At 40.3% G+C, this 10,918-nt stretch overlaps 1 long non-coding RNA gene across 1 annotated transcript; it reads left to right on the top strand.

Annotated features, from left to right (window-relative positions):
- The first annotated feature begins 4,446 nt into the window (after nucleotides 1–4,446).
- LOC138354648 (uncharacterized) lies at nucleotides 4,447–7,671 on the top strand. The gene is made up of 2 exons (XR_011223620.1): nucleotides 4,447–5,249; nucleotides 5,282–7,671. It is a non-coding gene; the product is annotated as an uncharacterized lncRNA (long non-coding RNA).
- Nucleotides 7,672–10,918: the final 3,247 nt, after the last annotated feature.

Consider the following 10,918-nt stretch of genomic DNA (forward strand, 5'->3'; position numbering starts at 1 on the left):
ATGATGATAGAGTTACAAGATACGAGCTAGATGGTGTTGAGATTGCGAAGTCGGATTGCGAAAGGGATCTGGGAGTTATGATTAGTAAGAATTTAAAACAAAAGGATCAATGCATGAATGTTCGAAATAAGGCGAATAGGACACTGGGATTTATTCATCGAAGCGTTAGTAACAAGACACCTGGTGTGGTTCTTAAGCTATATCTTTCTCTGGTTAGGCCCCATTTAGATTATGCAGTTCAGTTTTGGTCGCCGTATTATAGAATGGATATAAATTCACTTGAACGTGTCCAACGTAGGATGACTAAGTTAATTCCCCAAATTAGAAATCTTTCATATGAAGAAAGATTAACAAAGCTTAAGTTGCATTCACTGGAAAGGCGAAGAGTTAGGGGTGACATGATAGAGGTTTACAAGTGGATGAATGGACATAACAGGGGGGATATTAATAGGGCATTAAAAATATCAACACAAGACAGAACAGGAAACAATGGGTATAAATTGGATAAGTTTAGATTTAGGAAAGACTTGGGTAAATACTGGTTCAGTAACAGGGTTGTTGATTTGTGGAACCAAATCTAATCTTACCCTATTCCATTTAAATTGTAAATTTAATTGTATTCATCTATGTCATTTATTGAAATCAATTATTGATCTCATTTTGTTCTTTTAATTAAGTTCATTCTAATTATAGGTTAAAACTAAGCTAATTAAAATTTATTATCTTTAAGATTATTTTACTTTACAATTATCATTTATCAATTTTTTTTTTTTATATATTCATCTTGACAGTCTCTACTGATTTTTTTGTTCTCTCCACCAAACTTGTGTATCCTCCATGGCTATCTAGTGACCTTTATTGTACCTCTAATTGTTTTAATTCTTTTGTTTACTTGCATTTATTGTTGTGTTTTGCCATAATTATTCTCTAATTTTAGCAGACTCAATACTTTGTAAGCTCTTATTGTATTGTTATATTATTATATTGCTGTGTTTTGCTATAATAACTTTATATTTTACAGCAGATTTAGTTTTCATCTGTTCCTGAAATTGCTTATCTTAATGTATCGTGACATTATCTTATCTATATGCTTACTGATATTGATCCAGATCGAAATTTTCTGTCCCATATCCACACAAATCAGCACATTGATCATCATTATTGCAGGTATTACACAGCAAATCTTGCGAAAAACAAACTCCTAAATAGCACCTGCTTATCAGTTTACAACCAAAATGTTAGGTCACTTGGTAAACATTTTGATGATATAAATGCACTTCTTACAGCACTAGGTACTAAATTATCTTTCATCATTTTAACAGAAACTTGGCTAAGTAATGACTATACCCAACTCTACAATTTAGCTGGTTATAAAGCCATTCATAACTGCAGGCCTAATAAAAAAGGTGGCGGTACAGCAATATATTACAAAGATACCTTCACTTGCAATAGTGTCATTAGTGATAGAGACGACTATTGTGAATATACCTTTGCCAAGTTCTCCAGTAAATCCCTCAAATCCTCCCTGATAATCGGTGCCATCTATAGATTTCCTAATACCAACATAGCTTTATTCTCTGACAATGTAAGGAATCTTATCATAAATAACAATCTCAACAAAAATCACATCATTCTGGGAGGTGATTTCAATATTGACCTGGGTCTTCAAAACAACCCTCAAGTTGACTATTTCCGTAACAGCATGCACTCCTGTATGCTAATCCCCACAATCACCAAGCCCACCCGAGTCACTCAAACATCTGCCACTACTCTGGATCACTTATGGACTAATATAACAGCTCCCCTTACATCTGGGGTAATTTATGACAGAACAACTGACCACTATCCTACCTTCCTCATAGCAAACATTGACACATCACCACCAGAAACCAAGAAACTTTCATTCAGGCTACATAGTGAATCAGCTTTAGGCAATCTCTCTAATGCACTTCACAATATTAACTGGGAATCTGAATTTAATAATTCACAGGATATAAACTCGTCAACTAACCTCTTTCTTTCCAAAACTCTAAGCCTCTACAACACTCACTGTCCCCTCCTTACCAAACAAGTAACTGATAAAAGAAAAAATAACCCGTGGCTCACAAGTGGCATAATTAAATCAATCAACAAAAAACATGAACATGAAAAGAAATTTAGGAGTGGCCTAGTTTCAACGGAAGTAGTTAAAAGGTACTCATCAGTGCTTACCAGTATCATAAGAAAAGCAAAACTTTCATATTATGAGACTAGATTCAAAGAAGCAAAAGGCAACATGAAAAGCACATGGAATACCATCTCTAATATCCTTGGAACTAAACAACACTCCCACAACCATATAACAATCTCTAAGGATGGCCTTACACTGTCATCTGACTTAGAAATGGCGAATTAATTTAATAGCTTCTTTTCATCGATTGGTGCTAACCTTGCAAGTAAAATCCCACAGACTCAGACACATATCAACACATATCTCTCAGGCAGCTATCCAAACTCTCTTCTCCTTTCACCAGTCAGCCCGACAGATGTTGTGTCCATCATACACTCACTAAAAACCAAAGCTGGGAACATCAGTGAAATCCCATCCATTGTATACAAGAGCGCCTCCCATGCCCTTGCGCCACCTATAGCTCTGCTGTTCAACAAATCCCTTGAGTGTCATACCTTCCCTGATATCCTTAAAAAAGCAAGAGTAACGCCAGTGCATAAAGGAGGTAATCCGGCAGACATAAACAACTATAGACCAATATCGAACCTACCCATACTATAAAAAATATTTGAAAAAATTATCTACAAACAGCTCTACTCCTATCTCGTAAAATTCGACATTCTTAGCTCCTGTCAGTTTGGCTTCCGCTCTCAAAAGAGTACCAACGATGCAATTATTAGTCTCCTTGATATAATTTACTCAGCCCTTGACAAATATGAGTTTCCGATTGGACTCTTCATTGACCTGAGAAAGGCCTTTGATACTGTTAATCACGATTACCTCTTATGTAAACTCCATCATTATGGAATCCGAGGCCATGCACTGGACTATATCCAATCCTATCTTAGTGATAGACACCAATGTGTAGCCATCAATAATATAACCTCTCCCATTCTACCAATAACCGTTGGAGTGGCAGCATCTTGGGGCCTCTTCTATTTCTTATATACATCAATGATCTGCCTAATGCCTCTAACATTCTGAAACCTATTTTGTTTGCTGATGATACTACCCTCATCTACTCCAACCCCAACCCACATACACTAAATGATGTTGTTAATAATGAAATAAAAAAAGTCCACTTATGGATGTCAACCAACAAACTAACACTTAACATAGAAAAGACCTACTACATCCTATTTGGAAGCAAATCTACAAATGCAATTCAGCTTCAGATAGACAATGTAAACATTAGTAATAAAAATGATGGAAAGTTTCTTGGCCTATTCCTAGACAAGAGACTCAACTTCAGTACCCACATACAACACATAACTAAGAAAGTATCTAAAACAGTTGGTATACTCTCCAAAATCAGATATTATGTACCTAACTCTGCTCTCATCTCTCTATATTTTGCACTAATCTATCCCTATCTCAACTATGGTCAGCTTTTAGACCACATTCAGACATATGAAACTACACAACGAGTAAAAGAGAACCTTGAAAATAACCCACAGAAGTTGAATTCCTTACTTAATGACATTAAGAGTAAAGAGTTCAAACCTCTCATTATGCAGGCGTTTGGAACTCCGGAGTCGTCTTCCGTAAGAACAGAATACTTCAAAGTTGCAATACTAAACCTTTCCCTGCTTCAAAAGTTCCATAAGAAGTGTCACTCTGAAGGAATCAGCCTCAACTCTGGGCTTGTGAGTGTAGTAAACACGGCCTTGGTAGAACTGGTGAGGGAGGGCGGGCTGGTGCAGGACGAGTATACAGTCACCAGTCTTCACCCTACTGACCTCCGCCGCTACATGACAACTGACGTCAAATCGTTCCCCATGGGCTTCCATGTGGCCCCAATGTCTCAGACTATGCCAACCCCATACAATGTAAGAGATCATTTCTGGAAGTACGCAAAACAGTTTGATAATAAATTCAAGAAAAATCTAGAGAATAAATTTGTATTTGAAGAAATGATGTTGAACAGAATGATAAATCAAGATAACACATCCCATGACAAGTTCTCTACAAATTCACACCCTATAAAATATGACTATATGTTTTCAAATATATATTCGCCTAAATATCCAATTTTGGGAGTAGGTAAAAATGTTCAACTTACCGAAATGAGAAATATTATTCCCATTGACACTGCGCATGTGGGTCACTTATGTGGAGTGGCCAGTATTCGGGACAAGGTTCGATACGAGCACTATTATTCAACACGCGCCATGACCAGAGAAATAGCACAAAGGAAATTTGAAAATGTTGTATCAATTTTTAGTGAAATGGCTCAGTAATATCTTCACTTCAAAGTTAGATGAAAGGTAACTGTGTTTACCGAACTGATAAATTGCTTACAACCCTTCAAGAACATCGAATGATTCAAGGAACGAACAGAGGTGAAGTAATTATCTAGAGAATGCATCAAGCCATCTACATAGCACCATAAGCGTCGCTGAAGGTTCTGGACGCTGGACGCACTGAGTACCTCTAATTGAGAAAAAAACACTAAGGCAAGTGCTGTCAAAGGTATATCAAATTTATTGATACATGAATTCGTAATATCTCCTGGAAATATCCTCTTTTGGAGACGAATTCTTCGAATTCATCTCCAGGATCAAAGGATCAGCTCCTGAAGATGTAAACAAAGTGGTGAGAACCGTGACATCAGATATTAGAGTTCATGGACATTGGCATAAAAACTACGCATATTCCATTGAAAAATAAACAGTCAAAACCAAATAAAACGCTAAAAAAAAGAGGAAAACTAGGGTGAAGAATAGTGAATTAAGAAGGATTAAGATGAGGTTCAGTGACATCCGCGTTGAGAGGCGTAAGTAAATCTAGCAAAGACGGTATAAGTGGAGAAGGCGGTGGAAAAAAGGTCCGTTCATGTGCCAGGTAAGTCCACTACGGGCTCACCATAGCCCGTGCTACTTGCCCCGCTCCTGTGCCAGGTAAGTCCACAACAGGCTCACCATAGCCCGAGCTACTTGCCCCGCTCCTGTGCCAGGTAAGTTACGGGCTCACCATAGCCCGTGCTACTTGGAACTTGTTCCGAGTAGCTGAATCTATAACAACAACAACAGAGAAGAAGGTGCCTTCTCCCACCGACCAGTGTGGGAGAAGGCACCTGGGAGGAGCGGTCAAAGTCAGCAGCAAGCTGTGGATCAAAGACTTCACCTAGAGTTTTCAAAGCGTTGTCGGCTGACTCCCTCTCCGAGACGAGAGGAGGTACGGGGACAGTCGGGGATTGAACTGAAGCTTTCTTACCTGCTGAGAAGGAAGAAATGGAAGAACTAGGTTTGCGTTTATAGCTACAAGACACGAACAAGCTAGTAGCAACGTACTATACAACAGCCTCTGGTCTCCAGTGGTCACGGAGAACAAGAGCGGACACAAGGACGTCTGGGAGAACGTTGGATATTGGCCTGGACGGACAATTGTCCAGGAAAGCCAAAGGATATAGTAGTAGGCTGATAAGAATAATGAGGACTAAACATGAAAGGGGTTACAGTGGATCGAGAAAATGTTGGAGTTGGGATAGTTACACTTAGATGAAGGGCCGCAGAATACGGGAGAAGAAGGGTGGATATACCGGTCGATGAACCACAAGGAACACCCTCAGTTTGAGAGCGCAGAACACCCTCAGTTTGAGAGCGCAGAACACCCTCAGTTTGAGAGCGCAGAACACCCTCAGTTTGAGAGCGCAGAACACCCTCAGTTTGAGAGCGCAGAACACCCTCAGTTTGAGAGCGCAGAACACCCTCAGTTTGAGAGCGCAGAACACCCTCAGTTTGAGAGCGCAGAACACCCTCAGTTTGAGAGCGCAGAACACCCTCAGTTTGAGAGCGCAGAGGAACATAAGACAGGCAGCTGGTGGAGGTGTCACGGTCTATGTCCTGGAAATGATTGAGGGACTGATAATGGGATTAGGGTTTCACTATAGCCTGTGCTACATGGACATTTCGTTCTGAGTAAATAATCTAAAACAACAACTGATAATGGGAAGATGGTTGGGGAAGAGAGATGATATATAATTCACCAGCATACATCATGTCAGAGCAAGGGGGGTAACGTCTTGCCTCTGGGAAAGATATACGTTTATGATCTTCTAAGTCGAAGACAGCTTGTTGAAATTAATAGTGTGTGCACGTCCCGGGGTTGATCCCGGGCGCCGGCGAGAAACAATGGGCAGAGTTTCTTTCACCCTATGCCCCTGTTGCCTAGCAGTAAAATAGGTACCTGGGTGTTAGTCAGCTGTCACGGGCTGTTTCCTGGGGGTGGAGGCCTGGTCGAGGACCGGGCCGCGGGGACACTAAAACCCCAAAATCATCTCAGGATAAGATAGACTGGGCCTCACGGCAGTTAACGCAGCATGCTTGGGGAGAAGAGACCCTGGTCTTAGAATGAGACCAACAATATGTAAAGTAATTAGAACAGATGAATAAGGTGTCGCAGTAGCACGGACAATTTGAAATGGTTTAGATATAAGAAATAAAAGTTACCTGACAAACCATGTACTTGGGAATGTGTTGATGATCGTACAACTGTAAGTAATAAGTGCCGTCCCAACAAGTGCGAACTTCACACTTCACCCATTAAATGGTGACTACCAACAGATTGTATAGCCTATTGTAACGATAGACTGTATAGCCTATTGTAACGATAGACTGTATAGCCTATTGTAACGATAGACTGTATAGCCTATTGTAACGATAGACTGTATAGCCTATTGTAACGACAGATTGAATAGCCTAATGTGCAAGTGGACATAAGCTTACCATAGCTTTACATTTTGGGGAACAATTTGATGTTTTCTTCTAAGGAATGACAACTGACGGAGCATAATGCTGACACATACCATTATGCTGACATATTATATAGCAATAAGAAGCTTTACTGGGGACGAAAGATTTTCCCAATGACGCTGTTTTCATTATGTTCTTTGACTTTTTACATTATTATGCATTTAACAATTAGTCATGCTTCTTTCTGGGGTCATGAATTTTTGTTTTATAACATATATTATCATTGACAGCTACACAAAATAATATAAACAAGTTGAACATTTATAATTATGTCAAATTTAAGTCTCCCTTCAAGTTATTCTCATACACAAACAAAGCCTTATTTTTAAAATATCGTATTAATGCTTTGAATCATCCATTAAATAAATTCCTACAATCTTATCCCGAAAATTATGCAATAATGAAATCTTGTATTATGATTTGTGGCTCACTCCGGGTCATTCTATCTCTCCCACAGTGCCATTGTAAGAATTTTGGTCTGTAATAAATATTGACAATGCAGTTCACCTTTATATTGACAAAGGCATTTCACCTTTATAAACGCGCGTTAATGACACTAGGTAAACAAAAAGACATCTCTAACACTGTTTATGTAGCATAGACGTAAATCTGTTTATTTATGTATTCATGTTTGTAGGTTAGATTAGCATTTTAACAGCACTACAATCACCTTTTGTTGTTGATTGTTCAATAAATCACTGAACTATATGTTTAACAGATCTCTAACCCTGTCCATGGAGGACAGAAGAAAATGTATATATGTTGGTTAGCTTTGTACATGTGTGGCCACATCTGTGGTAGTTAATAATAATAATAATAACAAAGGTCCACTTAAAGGACCTCAGTCACTCCCAGGGGACGTCTCCGACACTCAGTCTTGCAACCAGGTTACAAGGCTGTAACCTTGTACCCCCGAGGTTACAAGGCTGTAACCTTGTACCCCCGAGGCTACAAGGCTGTAACCTTGTACCCCCGAGGTTACAAGGCTGTAACCTTGTACCCCCCGAGGTTACAAGGCTGTAACCTTGTACCCCCGAGGCTACAAGGCTGTAACCTTGTACCCCCGAGCCAAATTCTGGCTCTCTGCACGTATTTTCATTTTGAAATTTTGACTTTTTATACCGAAAATATGCCAATTACTGAAAGCGGTGATGGGTCACATTTTGCCAAAACCCCCCTGCAGTTTTCAAAATATCCCAAACATCCCAAATTCGACGCCTGAGCCATATTTTGGAGTCAAATTCTGGCTCCCTGCACGTATTTTCAGTTTGAAATTACGACTTTTTATACCGAAAATATGCCAATTACTGAAAGCGGCGATGGGTCACATTTTGCCCAAACCCCCCTGCAGTTTTCAAAATATCCCAAACATCCCAAATTTGACACCTGATATTTTGGATCCAAATTCTGGCTCTCTGCACTTATTTTCAGATTGAAATTTTGACTTTTTATACCAAAAATATGCCAATTACTGAAAGCGGTGATGGGTCACATTTTGCCAAACCCCCCTGCAGTTTTCAAAATATCCCAAACATCCCAAATTTGAAGCCTGAGCCATATTTTGGATCCAAATTCTGGCTCTCTGCACGTATTTTTAGTTTGAAATTACGAATTCTTTTACCGAAAATATATCAATTACTGAAAGCGGCGATGGGTCACATTTTGCCCAAACCCCCCCTGCAGTTTTCAAAATATCCCAAACATTCGAAATTCGACACCTGAGCCATATTTTGGAGCCATATTCTTGCTCTCTGCACGTATTTTCAGTTTGAAATTACTACTTTTTATACCGATACCGATTAAACTACACATAAGGGGCATAACTGGCCGACCCCTCACAGTGTTCAAGAGAGAACTGGATAAGCACCTCCAAAGGATACCTGATCAACCAGGCTGTGACTCATAGGTCAGGCTGCGAGCAGCCGCGTCCAACAGCCTGGTTGATCAGTCCGGCAACCAGGAGGCCTGGTCGACGACCGGGCCGCGGGGACGCTAAGCCCCGGAAGCACCTCAAGGTAACCGAAAATATGCCAATTACTGAAAGCGGCGATGGGTCACATTTTGCCCAAACCCCCCCCCCCCCTGCAATTTTCAAAATATCCCAAACATCCCAAATTCGACACCTGAGCCATATTCTTGCTCTCTGCACGTATTTTCAGTTTGAAATTACGACTTTTTATACCGAAAATATGACAATTACTGAAAACGGCGATGGGTCACATTTTGTCCAAACCACCTTGCAGCAGTCATGTCATAGGCAGCGTAAGGGACGGACGTTTGAGGGTCCTCCCCTGCATTTGCACTCGTTATCGTGGGTGTAATTGTACCTCCGACAGTTTCGAAGCCTAATAACCAATCTGGGACACACACATACACACCAGGTGTGTCTGAAACTTGGTTAACACCTGCACCGGTGAATTACAAGTGGCATTTGTAGCCGTGTTGCTGACCTGCGAGGGGAGGCTGTTGATCAGGCCTCAGGCGTCCACTCCTCACTCGCCTATTGGAACTAAACCACACGTGTATCAGGTACATGACAATAGCTCTTGCGCCATACTACCGCTGAGCCGTGTTTGCCTTATTCTTCATTCGAGGACGCTAGTGATCATGAAACAATGCAGCCACAGTTCAGTGGAGAAACATTGAGTCATGCCTTAACTCTCCCACTTCTACATTAGTTGATGTGAAATAGTATTGTGAGGATTGAGTGTGGTTAGAAGCTTTAATTACAAAACTGTGTGGATAAACAAAGGAGCCGTTGGTGTAAGGGCTCTGGTGTGGCACGCTCTGTTAGGCCTAGCATCTCGCCCGGCCAGGGAATGAGGATATTATGCCAGGAACGCCTTCATGTTTCTTGCACATCTCTCCGCCAGCTCTCAAGTACTAAGGTTTGTTGCCTGTGTATGTCAAGTTTTGTCGAGTGTTAAGTATCTGTTAAGCAGATACTTATGCATGTGCCACCAACTTCAAATTTTGCGCGCCAACTTGCAAGGTGCGCTGTGACCTTGTAAATAGTGGAGCTTCATATATGCAGGTTGGCCGATTTGCTTCTGCTGATCTTGTTTGATGGTTGGCGGCCCCTTCCACCCTGTGAATAGGGCATCTACTGATGTGCTGCTTTGTGGTTCACTGTGAAGGGAGTGTACCGTAATACTCTGCATATAGGTGTTGTGTCTTTAACGTCATGGCAACTGCCACAGATAAGATGCCGGGCAGCACATCGCCGTTGCCAGATAGTGACTTTGTGGACCCATCGTATGCTCATCAATTGCTTTCTAATGATGGTGCCACCTCCTCAGTGGTGCCCCACGACACATCAGAGGGCGGTGCAGATGATGAGGTAAAATGAGTAAAAGTCAGCGCCGTAAGCAGTCGAGAAGGGCACGATCAAACCCACCAAATTCGGCTGCTGCCAGACTTGTACAGCTAGATTTTCCTCTGGGAACCACAGTAGAGGGAAAAGTGCAGTGGTTTTGTGAAGCTTCTGGTGCACATTATGATAAGGTCATTAAGTTACCTAGAGATAAAAGTGACTATGTCTTTGTTACAAACGACAATGCTTTTGTAAATGTGTTGCTAAACACAGAGTATGCAGGCATTAAGATGAAAAATGCAGCACCTAGGTGTCCAAAAGTAACCATTGTCATATGCAATGTTAATAAACTCATTAAGCCTGAATATCTATTTATTTATTTATTTTATTATTTATTTATTTATTTATTTATTTATTTATTTATTTATGCATATACAAGAATGTACATTGGGAATGTGAGGATACATAATATGGTAATTACAGTCTTGTAAAGCCACTAGTACGCGCAGCGTTTCGGGCAGGTCCTTAATCTAAGAAAATTTTAAAATTTTAATTTTAAAATAATTTTAAAATTTATTTATTTATTTATGCATATACAAGAATGTACATTGGGAATGTGAGGATACATAATATGGTAATTAC

This window comes from Procambarus clarkii, chromosome 6 (assembly GCF_040958095.1).
Source record: "Procambarus clarkii isolate CNS0578487 chromosome 6, FALCON_Pclarkii_2.0, whole genome shotgun sequence".
NCBI lineage: Eukaryota > Metazoa > Arthropoda > Malacostraca > Decapoda > Cambaridae > Procambarus > Procambarus clarkii.